General features: G+C 40.8%; 1 protein-coding gene across 3 annotated transcripts in view; it reads left to right on the top strand.

Moving 5' to 3' along the window:
- AGTPBP1 (ATP/GTP binding carboxypeptidase 1) overlaps positions 1–19354 on the top strand; it is a 65507-nt gene that overhangs the window by 2915 nt on the left and 43238 nt on the right. Inside the window, exon 1 of one of the 3 annotated variants that reach the window (XM_081880932.1) lies at positions 10370–10388. The exons of the other annotated variants lie outside the window; for them this stretch is intronic. The gene's annotated coding sequence lies outside the window, so the exon portion shown is untranslated. Of the gene's footprint in view, positions 1–10369; positions 10389–19354 lie in introns of those variants that run through there. 3 annotated transcript variants of the gene reach the window in all.

The raw sequence follows: 19354 nt of genomic DNA, 5'->3' as shown, positions 1-19354 counted from the left end.
TTTTAAATTTTTTTTTATATATATTCATAATTCCAATTTTACGTCATAGGATTTGTACCTTTTCCAGTTTGTTTCCCTGCTTCATTTTATCACATATTTTAAATAAATGTTAAACGGTAATAAACCCCAGCTAAAAACCTTGCAACCTTTGCTGTCACCTGCTTATCTTTGTCTGCCAAGAGAAACGACACTGTGGCAGTGGTTGGGCAACTTGGAATGGACAATAAAAGAGGGGTGATAACCTCATTCCTCAAGTCTTTATAAAGAGTGCAAGTCAGAAGGGCACGCGCCACCGATTCGGTACTGCCATCTCCACAGGGACATAAGCTTTTTCCGTGTGTAATCTGTTGGAATCGCCCCTCAAGAACAGCCGAGGGCAATACATTCAATCTTGCGAGAGTAAAACCGCATCTGTATTTTAGAATTCCTAGGTTATGCAGATAGGGTGATCCTCTCTGACCATTGGCTAAGCTGGCTGGGGATGATGAGAGTTGTAGTCCAACATCTGTGCACCAGAGGTTCCATGAGCTCTCTAGGGTTTGGGGCAGGGGACATTTCCAGCCCTATTTGGAGGTGCTGGGAATTGAACCTGGAACCTTCTGCATGCAAAACTAATGCTCTAGCATTGTGGTATGGTGGTTTTCAGATGTGTTAGTTTACTGTTGTTCTTTCAACCATTGTGGCCGTATCAACTACTGGTTAAAAAAAATACACACTAATACAATTTAAAAAACCACCCATCAACCAAAATATATGTTTACATTGACATATACCCATAATAATAATAATAATAATAATATACAAAAGGTTAAAAAAGAAAATAATTGAAATATTAAAAAATAAAGGAACTTCGACAGTATGGTTGTTCTCATCCTTAGTTAAATCTACCTCTGCATTTTCAAAGGTTTGGTAGTCTTCAGTGGCGTCTCTAACTAAGGCATAGGCAAACTCGGCCCTCCGCATGTTTTGGGACTACAACTCCCATCATCCCTGAGCACTGGTCCCTGACCACTGGGCTTTAAAAAGTATATTTATCTGGTATTGTTCCCTCTAATTCAGATGTCCAGGTATGAGTTCCATTGCCTGGTACTACACATATGCAAGAGGGAAGTCTTGGAAGTCTTGGGGGAACCCCAAGGTATGTGGCGCATCCAAAATACATAAAATATTAAGAACCCTCAAGGGGGAAATTGCCAAATCATCCCACTGATAACTGAGCATGCTCAGTGACTACATCGGGAGCAATACCTGGAAAGGAATTGGAGAGGAAATCGAAGAGAGGCATTGGAGAGGAAATCGAACAAAATAGCCTGGATGATGAAGAAGAAACACTTCACACTGCAACATATTTATTTTCATAATTTATACCCCACGCCTGAGACATAAATTTATGTTTCCAGGGCAGCTAACGGCATAGTAAGAAATAAAAATGTAATAATCATAAATAATAATAAAAACACACAAACTAATACAGTAGATTTAAACAAAGCAACTACAGCCCATTCAAAGAGACAGTAAAATCAAACGTTTGAGTTAAAATGCTTACAGTAGCAGTTCTGTTTATTTTTGCTGCATATCTCATTTGATCATGTAAAAAGGCAAAGTTAAACTTGATACAGAGCTACAAATACATACGGTAACCTCATTTAGAACACACAAAGCATAAGGAGTTGCAAGTGCACGCTTCTGTTGCACTTTGCACAGGCTTCTTGTTTGTCAAGAAATATTCTAGGCTGCTGCTCATCCAAAGGATCATACATATAGACCCAAGTCCCAAACAGGGTGAAGTGGCCACCTCAGACGGCATCCTCAAGGGGTGCCACTCTCATTCCACCACCCAGATGGACTGGCAGCAAAGCTCTGCAGAACGCCTCCCCTCCTGCCAAGTAGACGAAAAGGGAGGTGTTCAGCCACCTAGCAGTGCCATGGAGTTTTGCAATGGTAGAATATCACAAGGTGGTTAGGTAGTGCTGCTGAATGCGAGCATATGACAATCACTTCTGAAAGATCTGCGCTGGTTGTATTTAAGGGTTTGCTGATGCTGTTTAAAGTCCTAAAGAACTTGGGGCCAGGCTACCTGCTACCTGAGAGAGCACCTTCTCCCGTATGAACCTGCCTGACCACTGAGGTCTGTAAATGAAGCCCTCCTGGTTATACCGCAGTCTGTACATGTTCATCTTCTGGTAAATAGCAGGAGGGCTTTCTCTGCCATGCCAGCCACTCCATGGAATCACTTCTCCTGAAATTAGGCAAGCTCTGATGGTAATGTGCTTCTGACACTTGTTGAAGACCTACTCATTTACTCAGCCTTTCGGCCCCATTAAGTGGTTTATTGCAATTTAGTTACTTGTGAATTCTGATGTACATTTTGTCGTATTGGTTTTCATGTACTTTTATTTTAGTTGGCCATGTGGAATGTCATTTTTAATGTATCATGGTAACAAGAAATATGTTTCCAAAAAATGAGTGATGAATAACAATACAGTTAATTATGTGTAGAACTCTTAACTGTAGAAAGTATGAAGAACAACTATGCATACTCTGTGGATTAGGAAATTATGAGGAATGTGTATAAAGGCTCCAAGAAAAATGTACAAGTGTGGGAAAGACGATAACCTGCTACAGTCTATAATTAGTATGTTCATTTTAATTCCCAAAGGCTAGATTATTTCTATTTGTTATTTAAAGATTGCCATTTTTCCTATTCAGGAAGCATTCAGAATCAAAGTCAAACCATTCCAGAGTATCCTTTTGGTTGGGATACTCTCTGGAATTCTTCTTAACCTAAAATAAATCTAGAGCCTGTTTTGCTGCTATACAGACATTCAAGTCAAATTTGTAAGCCACCATAACACAATATGAGAAGCCCCTAACAGAAATGAGCAGTTTGTAAATGCACATATAGTAAAGATGACAAGAATAGCAATTAAAACCAGTAATCACATTAATATCACTGGGCATAGATGGCAGGGGATTGTGTCTGGGCAGGGAATCCCACAATTGGGGTCAGGGCCAGACAGACCATGCAAGCAGGGGGAAGCCTGCTTCAGGTAGCCAGGCCCTCAGATAGATTCAGAGAGGCCTGAGCTACTTCCAGCTTTTGAGGTTCTTAGCCATAATAAAAATAAAAAATGATGGTGCATTTAAACATAGTAAGGTACCGCCTTTCAAAAAGAAAAAAGAGGAGTTGTTTGTTTATAGGAACAGCTGGTCTAAGTGAGTTCATTGCTCACTTCCTGATTATGTGCCAACAGATCAGATAGTGCTTTTTTGTTATTTGATATCAATTTAACTAATAGTTTAATATGTTCAAATCTAACTCTTACCAATATCTCTTTCTTGAATCTGCAGCTCTAAGCTGAGAGTGTGTGTCACCTTTTTGGTTCAATGCACATAAAAACAAGCTGTGAAGCTTATCAAATGTCAAAAACTAATAAGCATCTAAATTTAAAGTCCTCTTTGAGCTTGAAGCCCACCCTGGTCCTGCCTCTGATTGACTCTTCTGGCAGCACCATGAGGCAGGGAGAATAAATGAAGGCAGAAATCGGTATATGGATGGTGCAACAAAACTAAACCTTGGCCCTAGCAGGAGGGATGATAGATAGCTTGGGGACCAAGATGACGATGCAGAACCATGTAGCATAAATGCCACAGTTGAGCATTTGTTCCTGAGCAACTTCTGAAATATACCAGTTAGATATGAAAAGAACCACCAGGCCTGGTGCATCCAACTCCCGTTCCAGACAGAAAATCCAGAAGCATAAGAAAGGATGCACTCAGTCTCGGAACGTGCCATCCACTAAAGTTGCCAAAGTCATTTCAAAACCAGTTTGGAAGCCAGGTGGAAATGAGACCAGATACGGTAATCTGTATCCTCCAGACAGAAGTTGCACCAAAAGGGTTTACTGAAGGCAAGGATCAAAGAACTGGCCCCAATAAGGAAGACAATTAAAACTCAGTACAGTGGTGCCTCGCAAGACGAAAATAATTCGTTCCGCGAGTCTCTTCGTCTTGCAGTTTTTTCGTCTTGCGAAGCATCCCTATTAGCGGATTAGCACTATTAGCAGCTTAGCGGCTATTAAAGGCTTAGCGGCTTAGAAAAAGGGGGGGAAAGCAAAAAAACTCGCAAGACGTTTTTGTCTTGCGAAGCAAGCCCATAGGGAAATTCGTCTTGCAAAGCGCCTCGAAAAACGGAAAACCCTTTCGTCTAGCGGGTTTTTCGTCTTGTGAGGCATTCGTCTTGCGGGGCACCACTGTATGTAAATGTACAAATCACTTCATCTTTGCCTTACTTGAATAGCCATTACCTTACTTGCTAATGCTATGTGCCAGTAAATAACACCTGACAGCGTGATCCTGTACAAGACTACTTAAGAGTTCAAGGGGGCTTACATTCTGGCAAGCAGGTATGGAATTGTACAGTACTTCCAACAAAGGAAACGGAGTCACCTAGTGACAAGCAATTGTTAAGATGGATGGAGAAAGGACTGGACTTTAGAAAACAAAAATTGTTTTGTTAAGCTATCAACTGTGAAATCTAGAGCCACTGTAGACCCCCAATACTAAATACATTTATTTGGGGGAAAAGCCTATAGATAGAGTATGCGTTTAGGAATGGGTGGTATGATTGTGTAAATATAGAGGATAAATAAAGCCAACTGCAGGATTGTGGCTCACAAACATTTCTTCTGTTACATGCTGTGCTATGTGTTTTGATCCGCTTTCATTATTGGAATACTAGATTTGGAACGTGTACTGCCACAATTATTGCTATATAGGCGGTTCAACATTTCCAGTTGTCATCATCAAAATAAAGGCCACAATCCAATAGAGTCAAGTACACTTAAAACCATTAATTTCAACAGGCTTAAGTGCTCTTAATGCTCTCTTGGATAGTCACCAAACTTTTGCTCATTCTGTTTATGTATGCACAGAAAGAGACCAATTTAGTTTGACGTATGTGAATAGTGATTCATTTTATTAATGTCTCCTGAAACAATATAAAACAGATGACCTCTTGAATTATGACATTTTTCCAAGAGTACATCTACAAGTGAAACTACACTGATACTTTTCATATTTGCCTGCAATCATTTATAAAGAAATAGCAGAAAGTTGCCCTTGTAATTATCCTCTTTTCCTTAAATGATGTTATTACTTTTGCAGTAAAATTCTCAGTCATGTTATATACCCAGTGAACATTTTGATATGAGTATGATTATGATACTTTATACATTTCAATGGTGTTTGGTTTGACTAGGAATGGACAACTTTGACAGCATATGCACCCATATAGTTGTGCCTTTCCGTTTTTTTCAATGTTCTGAAAGGAGATGTCATATATGAATATTATTCCTTTCCCATATTGCCTTGTACCTTTTGCTGTGGGCTGCTACCAGCTTGAACATACAGTAGACAATACCACGTTTAGAGGGTTTTTATTGGCCTTGAAGAAATGCAAGAGTGTAGAGAGTAATTTGTAGCATTGCATATTTAGCATTATTGGACAGTTGGAGCGGACCCACTCTCCAAGTGGTATACATTTTAAATTACATTTTTCTGCAACCCTGATAACCTGAACATCATATTTTTATAATATACTGTATATAATCTTGAACTAACGTTTTTGGGTACCTTGCTACAAAGACAGTAGACTGCGATTCTAAATACAATTATTAGTGAGTTGGCATTTATGTATAGGATTGTACAAGTTCTAACTGAAAAATGTTCTAACCTCCCATCTCCCCTTAAAGTTATCTGTTATTAAAATGCACTTTGCAACCTATGCACTGAGATCTAATCTCCATCTTTATGAACATTTTCATTCTCAACAGCTAAATTATTGCATTAGTAATTTTCCTTGGAGTACAGTACTGTTGTTTCTAAGGGGCTATTATATATAACTGATTCTCCAGCAGAAGTCCCTTGAAAAAGGGAAATCTTGCATATTTTCTTCTTCTAATGGACTATATTAGCTGCTAAACCAAGGATATATGCCAATCAGAGATGTTCCATTCCTTGAAAACCAACTTAAGCTGGGAAACTGAAAAACATTGTCTTAAATGCCCTAGAAATGGAGTAGCGAAACTTTTTTAAAAGTGTTTAATGAGTTGATGGCATATATATTTTACATCAGGATGGCTGATATTGGGTTCTCTAGCTGCTGTTGGGCCCTCAGTTCCCATCATCTCTGGCCATTGGCCATGCTGGCGAAGGCTGATGTGAGCTGGAATCCAACATCATCTGTGGTGGGGTAGCTAGCGCTGGACTAGGGCCTGGAAGACCAGGATTCAAGTCCTCATTATGCAGTGTAGTTCACCTTGGGCTGTTTGTGAGAATAAAATGGGGGAGCAAAGAAAAAAAATGGGGGAGCAAAGAGAACCAACTTCCTTGGAGGAAAGGTGGGGTATAAATGTAACAGAAGTAAATAACAATATTAGAAGGGCCACTCCTGCTTTGCATAAAGGAGACTACCGAGGGCTCTGTTAGCAGTGCACTTAACGCCCCTTAAAATGTCCCTGTCAACACACTGCTTATTAATGGTGCGACATGTTTTGTCTGCAGAACAGAAGCAAAACAGGTCGGGGCACCGGCCATTTCCCTGGGTAACTTTATAGAGCCCCAAAACACCTTTAGGCAGGCAGGCAGCCTCTTTCTGAAGCTTGGGCTTCTCTCTGCTGTTGTGCTGGAGGCTTCAAGTCACACGCAATTCTGTTCCAGGGCTCCTTGCCCTGATGAAAATTCCTGGGTGGCAAACATAATAATAATAATAATAATTTATTATTTATACCCCGCCCATCTGGCTGAGTTTCCCCAGCCACTCTGGGCGGCTCCCAATCAAGTATTAAAAACAATACAGCGTTAAATGTTAAAAACTTCTCTGAACAGGGCTGCCTTCAGATGTCTTTTAAAGAGAGGATAGCTGCTTATTTCCTTCACATCTGAGGGGTGTTCCACAGAGTGGTCGCCACTACCGAGAAGGCCCTCTGTCTGGTTCCCTGTAACCTTACTTCTTGCAATGAGGGAACTGCCAGAAGGCCGTCGGCGCTGGATCTCAGTGTCCGGGCTGAACGATGGGGGTGGAGACGCTCCTTCAGGTATACAGGACCGAGGCTGTTTAGGGCTTTAAAGGTCAGCACCAACACTTTGAATTGTGCTCGGAAACGTACTGGGAGCCAATGCAGATCTCTCAGAACAGGTTATGTGGTCCCGGCGGCCACTCCCAGTCACCAGTCTAGCTGCCGCATTCTGGATTAATTGCAGTTTCCGGGTCACCTTCAAAGGTAGCCCCACGTAGAGCGTGTTGCAGTAGTCCAAGCGGGAGATAACTAGAGCATGCACCACTCTGCTGAGACAGTCCGCGGGCAGGTAGGGTCTTAGCCTGCGTACCAGATGGAGCTGGTAGACAGCTGCCCTGGACACAGAATTAACCTGTGCCTCCATGGACAGCTGTGAATCCAAAATGACTCCCAGGCTGCGCATGAAAACTGCCTTCCAAAGAGAAGCGGGTTTGTCAAAGTAATAATAATAAATAAATAAGAATAAAAATGTGCACCCTACCATTGAGACCATTCCATTGTAACTATCCAACCTCCCAAAATTTCAACAGCTCTTGCGATGGTTTGACCCTTTTCCGTATTTAACAGTACAAATTCTACAAACACCTTCTATATCTCCTCAAAATAATTTCTCTTGCATATTCCCTGTCTTACCTTAACGGCACATGTTAATTTATCGTTAATAGCTATATCCCACACCGCTTTATACCATTCTTCCATTTTATATTCCCCTTGCCCCTTCCACTTCCTAGCTATAATATTTCGCGCAGCTGTCAATAAATTGGTGAGGAAGTCCTTCATAGCCTGTGACTCTTCCATAAATTGATAATAATTCAACCTCTGGATTTTGGGTCAGCTTTAACCCAGTGATTTCTGTTATCTCCTTAAACACCCTTTGCCATTAAAAATAAAAATAAAATCTTCTGCATATCCAAATTAACTTAATTTGCTCATTTATTCATCTACTTTAAATATATATGCTTATAAAACTGCAGATTATTACAATAATCCTACCAATGTTCTTATCTGTTTACAATTTATATGTAAATATTCAATAAATCATTTTCATTCTTTTATAAAAAGTTTGTTATCTTGATTTCACCATTTCTGCACATTCCATTAGTTTTTGTATCCATTCTTCCTTTGCTGGGACTTCTGCTTCTTTCCATTTTGGGGTTAGTAACATTCTTGCCGCTGTAGTAGCATACATGAATACGTTTTTATACAATTTAGGTACTGTAGTTCTGTCCTTATAATTCCCAAAAGAAAAGCTTCTGTTTTTTTTTACAAACATTATTTTAAACATTCTTTTCAATTCATGATATATCTTTTCCAAGTAAGCTTTAACCTTACTACAAGACCACCACATATGATAAAATGAACCTTCTCTTTACGTTTCCCACACTTATTTGATTTAGATTTATACATTTTTGCCAATTTACTCGGTGTTAGAAACCACTGATATATCATTTTCATATAATTTTCTCTTAGACTATAGCATGCTGTAAATTTTATATCCCTATTCAGGGTGGGTTTTATTTAAATCAAATCGACTTAAATCACTAGTCAGTAATACTTGATTTAAATCATATTTTTTTACAGAAAAACTCATTCTTGCTGGTATAATCTTAATATTAACCAGATGAATAATAAATTTTCAGAGTAGTTTTTACACTTATATCAAAAATTACTGATTTGGTTATATTAGAAATACATAGATAATTATGAAATTACTGTGAGGTATATAAGTTAACTTTATATTTGGACAACTTTTCTGCTGTACTTTATTGGAAGGAGAAAAATAACCATTTCCTTAATAACAATTTATTTAACTAAAACATTAACATTCTAGCATATGCATCCATGTTTGTTAACTGATGTGGTTAAGCGATTAGCATACATGACAAACTTAAAACAAATCCTTATTTCCTGATGAATAGCCTTTGGGCTATAATGTAACTTAAATAGAAAACTATCTTTAGAAAGATTTTTCCTCCAAAAGCATTTTATTTTAAAAATCCAATTTAATTTTTAAAAAAATCATTTTTGTAATCATTGATTTTTATCCACCCTGTCTATATTCCACAATCATTCCCATGCTTCCTTGTCTATATTTGCCCCAAACACTGTAGGTATTTACACCCCCACCACATGTGAACCCAAGTCCTTATTTTCTATTTACATTATTTCTTCACAAATAACGCCCTCCCACCAGATGTCAAAGAGAAAAACAACTACCAGACATCTGAAGGCAGCCCTGTTTAGGGCAGTGTTTCCCAACCTTGTGCCTCCAGCTGTTTTTTTGAACTACAACTCCCATCATCCCTGACTAGCAAGACCAGTGGCAAGGGATGATGGGAATTGTAGTCCAAAAACAGTAGTCCAAAAACAGCTGGAGGCACAAGGTTGGGAAACACTGGTTTAGGGAATTGTAGTCCCAAAACAGCTGGAGGCACAAGGTTGGGAAACACTGGTTTAGGGAATTGTAGTCCCAAAACAGCTGGAGGCACAAGGTTGGGAAACACTGGTTTAGGGAAGCTTTTGACGTTTAACAGATTTTAATTTTAATTATTTTAATATTTTGCTGGAAGCTGCCCAGAGTGGCTGGGGAAACCCAGCCAGATGGGCGGGGTATAAATAATAATAATAAATATTATTATTACAGATAGGTAGCCGTGTTGGTCTGCCATAGTCAAAACAAAAAATTCCTTCCCGTAGCACCTTAAAGACCAACTAAGTTAGTTCTAGGTATGAGCTTTTGTGTGCATGCACACTTCTTCAGATAATATTAATATTAATATTAATATTAATATTAATATATAATATATAATATTAATATTATTAATATTATTAATATTAATATTATAATATTAATATTAATAATAGTATTAATATTAATATTAATATTCTTTAAATATTATTATTGTTATTCTTATTTATAACTGAAGGACAACCTGGGTGCCCCCTCAGCTTTTGGCTCCCGGGGCGTGGCGGCCACAGCTGCCCGCCCTGAGGGCGACGCGGTCGCGAGCGCGCGCAGGAGAACTTAAGGGCGCAGAGAGCGCGCGGCGGCGGTCGTGCACACGCGCGCGGGCGGGGTGGGGACGGAGAGCGCGGTGACGTCTCCCGGATGCGGACAGGTTCCTTCGCCGCCGCTGTGGGCGGGGCCCGAAGTCCCCCCCCCTCCTCCTCCTCCTCCTCCTGCGAGCGGCGTTCTGCGGCTGCGCTGTCCGGAGCCGGCCCGCCGCGCCTCACCTGCCTCGCTCCGAGAAGAGCCTCCTCCGACCTGCCCGGGCGCTGAAGAGGAGCGCCGCCCTTGCCGGAAAGGAGGTGAGGGAAAGAACGAGAGCCTGCCTGGCGGGCGGAGGTGGCGGCGACCCCTCCGAGGAGGAGGAGGAGGAGGAGGAGAGGGGCGCCTTGTTTGTCCCCGCAGCTTCTTCTCGTTAAAATCTCCTTTTGACGAAAGGCTTCGCGGTCATCCAAGTTGGTCCTTCCTCCTTTTATTTATACCCCCCCCCGGTAGCTTTGAAATCGGCCCCGTTGCGTTTCAATGCGGCGCTCCTGTTCAGTAAACAAACTTTGATTTATTGTTAGTGGCCTCATCAGCTGTTGTTTTTTAATGGTTTTTTTTTTTTAAATTTATTTTAAATATTTAATGCTGCATTGTTTTTAACACGGTGGCTGGGGAAACTCAGCCAGATGGGCGGGGTATAAATAATATACCCCCTCTACAGTATTTATAGGAACTCAAACACTGAGATCCTGCTCTGTTCCAGTAACAAGAAGCCGAAAGCACCAGCCTGAAGATGACGAAACGTCGCCTAGACACCCCAACTTTTACACGGGAAGACACCCGAGGACACCAAAACCTGCATATATATATATATATATATAATAATTTTTATTCAGTTTTTAAAACACATAATTAAAAAACAAACACATCACAAAATACAAACAAACATAAACAAATCAAACATAAATAAATTCATAATCTTATTTTCTTGTAACTTCTTTCACTCGACTTCCCCTTACCTCCCTTTCGCTGCATCCTTATTTAAAAAAAAAAAATTTAGCAGCCCTTTAGTCAATTTATCCATTTAGTTCCCTTCATTAAATTCCCATAAATTTGTTAATTACAGCTGTAGTTCTCTGCTTCTTACCCCTTGACATCTTTACACTCCTCAATTTTACAACAGTTTTTAAGATATATTTTAAATTTCTTCCAGTCTTCTTCCACTGCCTCTTTCCCCTGGTCACGAATTCTGCCGGTCATCTCTGCCAGTCCCATGTAGTCAATCACCTTTGTCTGCCATTCTTCCAGAGTAGGTAGTTCTTGCATCTTCCAATACTTTGCCAGAAGAATTCTTGCTGCAGTAGTAGCATACATAAAGAAAGTCCTATCCTTCTTTGGCATCAATTGGCCAACCATGCCCAGGAGAAAAGCCTCTGGTTTCTTAGTAAATGTCCATTTAAGGACTTTCTTAATTTCATTATAGATCATTTCCCAGAATGCTTTCACCCTCGGGCAGGTCCACCATAGGTGATAAAAGGTACCTTCATTCTCATTACATTTCCAGCATTTATTGTTGGGCAAATGGTAAATTTTTGCAAGCTTGACTGGGGTCATGTACCACGGGGTATAAATAATAAATTATTATTATTATGCTCGGCCCCTATGCTTTTCCATTCCACGAGAAGCTCTGGGGGTGGTTGGCGCTGGCAATATTAAGATCCTAATGCATTGGCATTTAAAAAAGGGATCAGATCAGTAAGGCACAGGTGGGTCCAGCCACTTGCACTGTGGGCACCTGTGTAGTGGGAATTCCCATAGAACAAAATAGATCCCTCTTCTTGCCCTTACTAACAACTAAGCCGCCCAGAGTGGCTGGGGAAACCAGTGGCGTAGCGTGGGTTGTCAGCACCCCGGGGCAAGGCAAGTAATTTGTGCCCCCTAACCCATGGATTTTTGCAGGGGGTAGAGAGCTGCGAGTGCGAGCACCCCCCCCAGATGTTGCGCCCGGTGCGGCCGGCACCCCCCCTGCACCCCCCACGCTACGCCACTGGGGGAAACTCAGCCAGATGGGCGGGGTATAAATAATAAATTATTATTATGATGCTCGGCCCCTATGCTTTTCCATTCCATGAGAAGCTCTGGGGGTGGTTTGCGCTGGCAATAATAAGATCATAATGCATTGGCATTTGAAAAAGGGATCAGATCAGTAAGGCACAGGTGGGTCGAGCCACTTGCAGTGTGGGCACCTGTGTAATGGGAATTCCCATTGAACAAAATAGAACCCTCTTCTTGCCCTTACTGCCCCTGTTAGCCAGGCCTGTGTGGTTCTCCTATTCTCCCCAGCCACTTCTCCCGCTCCACCTGATGCAGGTTGTGTGTATTCTGGAGAATGAGAAGCTTGGGCCGAGGATGTGGGAAGTGTGTACAAGCTTTTCATTCCCCTAGTGTAAATAGGTAAAGGTAAAGGGACCCCTGACCATTAGGTCCAGTCGTGACCGACTCTGGGGTTGCAGTGCTCATCTCGCTTTATTGGCCGAGGGAGCCGGCGTACAGCTTCCAGGTCATGTGCCCAGCATGACTAAGCCGCTTCTGGCAAACCAGAGCAGCGCACGGAAACACCATTTACCTTCCCACCGGAGCGGTACCTATTTATCTACTTGCACTTTGACGTGCTTTGGAACTGCTAGGTTGGCAGGAGTCCCCTAGTGTAGCTGGCCATTATCTCTGTGTTCCTAGGCAAGGGAGGAGACAAAAGTGGCTCTAGTGAACCATAGGAGAAACCTCTGATTGCAGATTGTGCCTTCACTATGAATCAATCAAGCCCCTGATATACAGCGAAGGTCCTGAAACAGGATGGTTCATAAGGTCTTCGTGATCTAGCCCAGTAGGTTTCGCAGTTGAGAATTTCTACAAATGAGGTTTCACTGTTGGAAAAGCTTCACTTTGAATCAGTGCTTGCCCTTCTGGGCTTCAGCTGGAGAACTTAGTCAGGCACCCCCAAACTCAGCCCTCCAGATATTTTGGGACTACAACTCCCATCATCCCTAGATAACAGGACCAGTGGTCAGGGATGATGGGAGTTGTAGTCCCAAAACATCTGGAGGGCCGAGTTTGGGGATCCTTGATCTTAGTGCTCGTATGGGAGAAGGCACTTCTGAGGTATTCTGGAGACAAAAATAATTTAAAGCAGAATAATAAGATTGGTTGTCGTAATCATTTTACCCGTAATGGTGTTGAGTTCAAGATTTGAGATTCTTGGTAAAATGACTAATCAAATGATATGGGGTGGAGTGACTCAAAGATCCAGGAAGCCCATGGTTTGCACAGAGATTCAGTGTGGCCGAAGGTCTGCATTTTGAGCAGTTACAAACCTGAGTGACTTTGGAAGATTGATTTGGAAGACTGATGCTGCCTTTGAGCAACTATAAGCCCTATTTGTGTGACCTTCAAAACTTAGCCAAGTTTGGATTTTAGCACACACATTCAAAATGAATTTATGTAGCAAAACTGCAATGTAAAATGTTTAAAGTGGAATTGATTAATGTTCTCTAAAGTATTTATAAACAATAACTCACTGCTTGCTTGTATTTTATTTTGCCAGTCTTGAAATTACATTGCAAGTGCAACTAAAATTAGGTCAGATACTATTAAAATGGTTAAACTCATAAAGTTGCTGTTCACAGAAGCCACTTATATCCATTGGAGATTTCCCTGAACTGAAGGGAGAGGAACGAGATTTCTAATAATTTCCCCTTTCTACTGCAGTCTGATGTAGCACCATCTATACTTTTCCCAAAGGGCCCGTCAACAACTATCGGGAACAGAGTTTGGTGTTCATGGAAGCCTCTGCTGGACCCAAGAGCCTTCTATGAATGGAAGAACATTGTTAGATACAGCTCATAGTAAAGTCAAAGCAGTGCAGTCAAATCACATGGGCCTCCTGTGCAGCTCATTGCTTGTGTAGGAGAGGAACAGCACCAAGACAAAACTAGATCCAAGGTACACCAAAAAATGTGGTTTCTTGGGCCCACTGTGTTTTGAATGGGGGAAACATGGGGAAATGGCGTTCCACGTTTTTTACCACAAAGTAATTTTGAGGAGCAGGAAGAAAAAAAAATGAAGCTTCCTCTTATCTCCTTCATTATTTCTTACTGCGAGCGTTTGGGATTTGGAAGCACTGCAAAAGGACACCAACAAACTAGGCCGATGCCCTTTAGCATCACTTGTTGGCAACCACCCAAGACGGTTTGCATTGCTAACAAAGCTCTTAAGCTCTTGGCTAAGCCCATCCCCTTGTCCCAACAGAGGGAAAGCGTCAAGTCTGCAGTTTGCAATAGGCAGTTTTGTTTATCTGTAGTTACGGGTTCAATTTTACAAGCATTGAAATGAACTGATTATGGAATTCTGATTATTTTAGTTTCCATCAACTCGCCGTAGCCAGAATGTATTTGTTCAGCATTTTAAAAATTATTCTGTCAAAATCAACTAGAGAGATAGCGGGACTGTGTTCTCTGAGATATTACGCCACCTTGTTTTTCTTCATTATTCTGAATTTCCCTTATAGTGTTTTTTACATGTCAGCTGCAGATCTTTCAAAAAGTTACAGGGAAAACACAAGTCAGAGTCTTAACTGTGCTTCATTTGGTTATCACTAAGACAGCTTGCTCACTCCACCCTAATATATGGATGTGTCTGTCTGAGATAACGGTTCTTGATCTATGTAAAGGTCTCCAGGAAGGTATCTACTGTCTTCATAAATATCCTTGCCTCACTTGGTTTGCAGAAAGAAGCAAGCTGTCATTTTGCATCTGTGAGCACACTAGAAGTCAAAAGCTGCTTTTTTATTTCTCCATGTTGCTGTGAGACTGATGCACTGAGTGGCTGTAAGAAGATAATTCATGTTATATTTGGCCAGAGATTTAGCTGATTTATCTCTTTATATTATCATATGAGCGATGATTTCTTACAGCAGCTATGTAGAAATGATTTTTTGTGGCTCCATCTCATTCTGCTGAAATGTTTGATCATTACTGTATGGTTAAAGCCCTTTAATTTCATGGGTGCTTCTCATGCAGTGGCTACCCAGTGAGAATTAATGCTTGATTCTCTGTTTGCTGTTGAACAGCAGCAGCATGGAATATAATGTCATAGAAAAATGACTCCCATGCTACAGATACAACATACAAAAGGTCTCTGAGAATTGGTGAGTGTTGATATTTGTATATAACAAATGTTGTAGGACCTGTTTAGGCAGAAAACAGACATTCTGGACTATGCAAAATTGAGAAAGAAGGAAGGAACAGGAATGATGTAAGAACTGTAAGCAGTGTCACAAGACACCATATAACAGTATAACATCAATCTTCATGAAAGACACTGGCTATCTATTGCTGCTAGGCCCAATTCATAGTGTTAACTTTAACAATGAAAGCCCTAAATGACTTAAGGCCCAAATACCTGATGGCACTCCTCCTCAAATCAGCCAGGTCAGGCCCTATGATTGTGGGCCCTTTGATTGATTATTTAATTTCTATACTGCTTAATATATTAAAAATTGTAGAAGAAATTGACACAACAACAGAAACTTAAAATATTGCAGAAGCACACAGTTACAAAGACATTAATTCAGGCTTCCACAACCTCAGCCCTCCAGATGTTTAGAGACTACAATTCCCATCATCCCTGACCACTGGTCCCGCTAGCTAACATTAATTCTATCAATAGCAATTCATTTTCCTTCTGACACACCCTCACAGCCTCCAGGTTCTCACCCAGAGTCCAAACAAACTCTCAGCTCACCCACAAAAGTCTCACCCCAGTGCCTCACTTAAGACTTGCTTCTTCTGGGCAGGCCCAAGGTGGATGGTACTTTCTCAGACTGCCCACAGCTGTGTCCCATTTAGCTGCACTGTGCACATCCACTTCCAGGTACAGCAAGTTTGTTGAGTTTTCTAAGGCAAAACTATGGGGGCATAGGAAGTTGGTTTATATCTAATCAAACTATTGGTTCATATAGCTAAGTATTGTCTACACTGACTGATAGTGACTGTCCAGGATTTCAGACAAGGTAATTTCCCAGCCCTACTCGGAGATGCTGGGGATTGAATGTGGGAACTGCTTAATTGTTTTCTAGTATTTTTCTTGTATATTAGCTATACTGCAGAATTTTGATTATATCTGTTGAGTGGGTGTTTTTGTATTTTAAAGTTTTACTATGTAGTAAATTCAGGTGAGTGTTGTATCTCCAGTTTTCACCTTCAGTTTTAAAATTTATTCGTCCTATGTGGAAGTGTCAATACTATACATTCACAAAACAGTTGGTCTATTTGGGGAAAGGTTTATGATTTAGAAAAGTGAAATGCTCACGAAAACAAAGTCCAACACAGCCAACCACAAATGAACAACCACACCCATGGCCAACCCCACCTCTCTCACCACCAAAGGAACACAAGTGAACAGCAGAGAACCTGCACAAGCAACACTGACACCAAACCCTACATATATTAAGTAAAATAGAAACATCGCCACCCGACCCCCACCACCCATCTTCCCCCCCTCCACCTCTTTCCCCCTTTTCTTCCTAATGTTTCAACAAATGAAACTGATTTGTAAAAATGTTACATTGGGGGGGGGGGAATGCGAGAGAGAGACATTGCACACACTTGTAAATCGAGAAAATCTTTAAGAAAAGAAAAGTGAAATGCACTTTAAGGTATTTGATACTATGAAAAGCAAAACAGTAGTTTATATGGAGCATGAATTGGTTTTATAATACAACAGCCAAAATCAAAATACAGTGGTGCCTCGCAAGACGAAATTAATCCGTTCCGTGAGTCTCTTCATATAGCGGTTTTTTCATCTTGCGAAGCAAGCCCATTGACAGCTTAGCGGATTAGCGCTATTAGCGGTTTAGCGGCTTTTAGCGGCTTTTAGTGGCTTATCAGCTTAGCAGATCAGCTGATAAGCAGCTTAGCGGCTTAGGAAAAGGGGGGGGCTGCAGGAACTCGCAAGACATTTTCGTCTTGCGAAGCAAGCCCATAGGGAAATTCGTTTTGCGAAGCGCCTCCAAAACGGAAAACCCTTTCGTCTAGCGGGTTTTCCGTCTTGCGAGGCGTTCGTCTTGCGGGGCACCACTGTATAGCTGGAAAGGGTGGCTAGCCAAAGATGTTACCAAACAGTGCCATGTAGGGATCTAGCATTTCTTGCATTTCTTAGCCAGCAACCTTTGTTTTTTCCCCATTTTTGTTATTGATTTCCCACATTTATCTCAAAATGACACAACAAAACACACAAAGAAAAACACACCACAATACAACCTTAAGCACTTCTTCCTCCCCCTGCACATCTGACTACAAAGGAACTTCTTGGTTGGTTAAACCACATTTTCTGTTTTTGGTTGGTCATGGCAAACATGTGGTTTCATAAACCAGGAAGTTTCCTCTGAGGCCAAGTGTGAGGAAAGAGGAAACATTTGAGTTCACAGCTCATTTATTTTTCAAGAAACCATACATCTGAGTCAGGCAATGTCTGATATCAACTGACTTCCCTGTCATGAATCTCTCGTATGGGGCAGTGATTTACAGGGCATAGGAACATACAGACTGTTTGTTTTTGGCCAGGATATGATCCTCAGAGGGCACTGAGTTGCTTTCAGAGTGATTTATCTGACTGTGAGGATCAAGAATCAGAGTAAATAAGGGACATTCTCTGCAGGACCTGGGAGAGTTCCTCCTGCAAAAGAATGGGGTTTTTAGCCAGTAGATGCAGAGCATGCAAATTGCACAATATCTGGTTCCCATGCATTTCTGAAACTCACCAGGCCTTGGTTGCCTTGAGGAAGAATTGTGTTACAGTGGTACCTCGCAAGACAAATGCCTCGTAAGATGAAAAACTCGCAAAACGAAATAGTTTTTCATTTTTTGAGCTGCTTCGCAAGACGGATTTCCCTATGGGCTTGCTTCACAAGACGAAAACGTCTTGCAAATTTGTTTCCTTTGTCTTGCAAGTTTGTTTCCTTTTTCTTAAAACCATGCATTCACTTCGAGGAGCAACTCATAGCACGCGGTGTGGTAGCCTTTTTTGAGGTTTTTGAAGACTTTGGTGATTTTTGAAGCTTTTCCAAAGTCCGTGCTTTGCAAGACGAAAAAATCGCAAGACGAAAAAACTCGCGGAACGAATTAATTTCGTCTTGCGAGGCACCACTGTATGTCAGATACCAGCTGACTTCCCTGTCATGAATCTTTCGTACGGGGCAGTGATTTACAGGGCATAGGAACGCACAGACTGTTTGTTTTTGGCCAGGATATGATCCTCAGAGGGCACTGAGTTGCTTTCAGAGTGATTTATCTGACTGTGAGGATCAAGAATCAGATTAAAAAGGGACATTCTCTGCAGGACCTGGGAGAGTTCCTCCTGCAAAAGAATGGGGTTTTTAGCCAGTAGATGCAGAGCATGCAAATTGCACAATATCTGGTTCCCATGCATTTCTGAAACTCACTAGGCCTTGGTTGCCTTGAGGAAGAATTGTGTTATGTCAGTATGACATAATATTTTTGTGGATTTTGTCTTTAGTTTATAAACTCCAGTTTTGCTGATTTAAGTAAGTTAAGAACTTTTTGGAGTAGAACTGAGGACTAAATGAGATGAGTAACTGATAACAACTCCCTGATACACAACTGTTGAAATAATGTTTCTCCAGTAAAAAGGGGAGCTTATCCATTAAAAAGCTTAGCTGGAACACATGGATGGCACCTTCTTAGTTCCAATTTGTTATGAAAATCTTGATTTTCCAGTAATGGTAAATGCAAGCAAATGACAACTTGGTGTCTGTTATGAAATCATTTAAAGAATAATGACAGTTTAGAGACCCCTATTCTAAGTAAATCTTTCGTGAATAGAAATTACAGGGGTAATTATGGAACAAAGCATATTATTCCAGCAAAGTAAATTATTATTTTACTTAGTAATATAGTTGAGACCATACTAGCATCTATTAACAAAACAAAAAAAAAAAAAAAAAAAAAAAGAAGATGCTCACAAAGATGGAAAATTCAGTATTCTGCTAAACATTTTCCTTTTAAAGCAGGTATGCATTCAGTAATAAAAAATGGATTTGTTTATCTGAAAACAACTAGACTTTGGAAAAGCTTTTGGTACTAATAGCTTCTTATATATAATTGCTGATACCTTGTTTTGATTGGGTAATGTTAATATCAAGTGACTTCTATGAGGGCCGGTCAGAAAATATTACATGTGGCATTTCCCGAATGGAAAGTACTAATTT

The sequence above is a fragment of the Podarcis erhardii genome, assembly GCF_964252035.2.
Source record: "Podarcis erhardii genome assembly, chromosome: 11".
NCBI lineage: Eukaryota > Metazoa > Chordata > Lepidosauria > Squamata > Lacertidae > Podarcis > Podarcis erhardii.
Note: the sequence above shows the minus strand (reverse complement) of the source record. Positions and strands in the feature narration are given on the sequence as shown.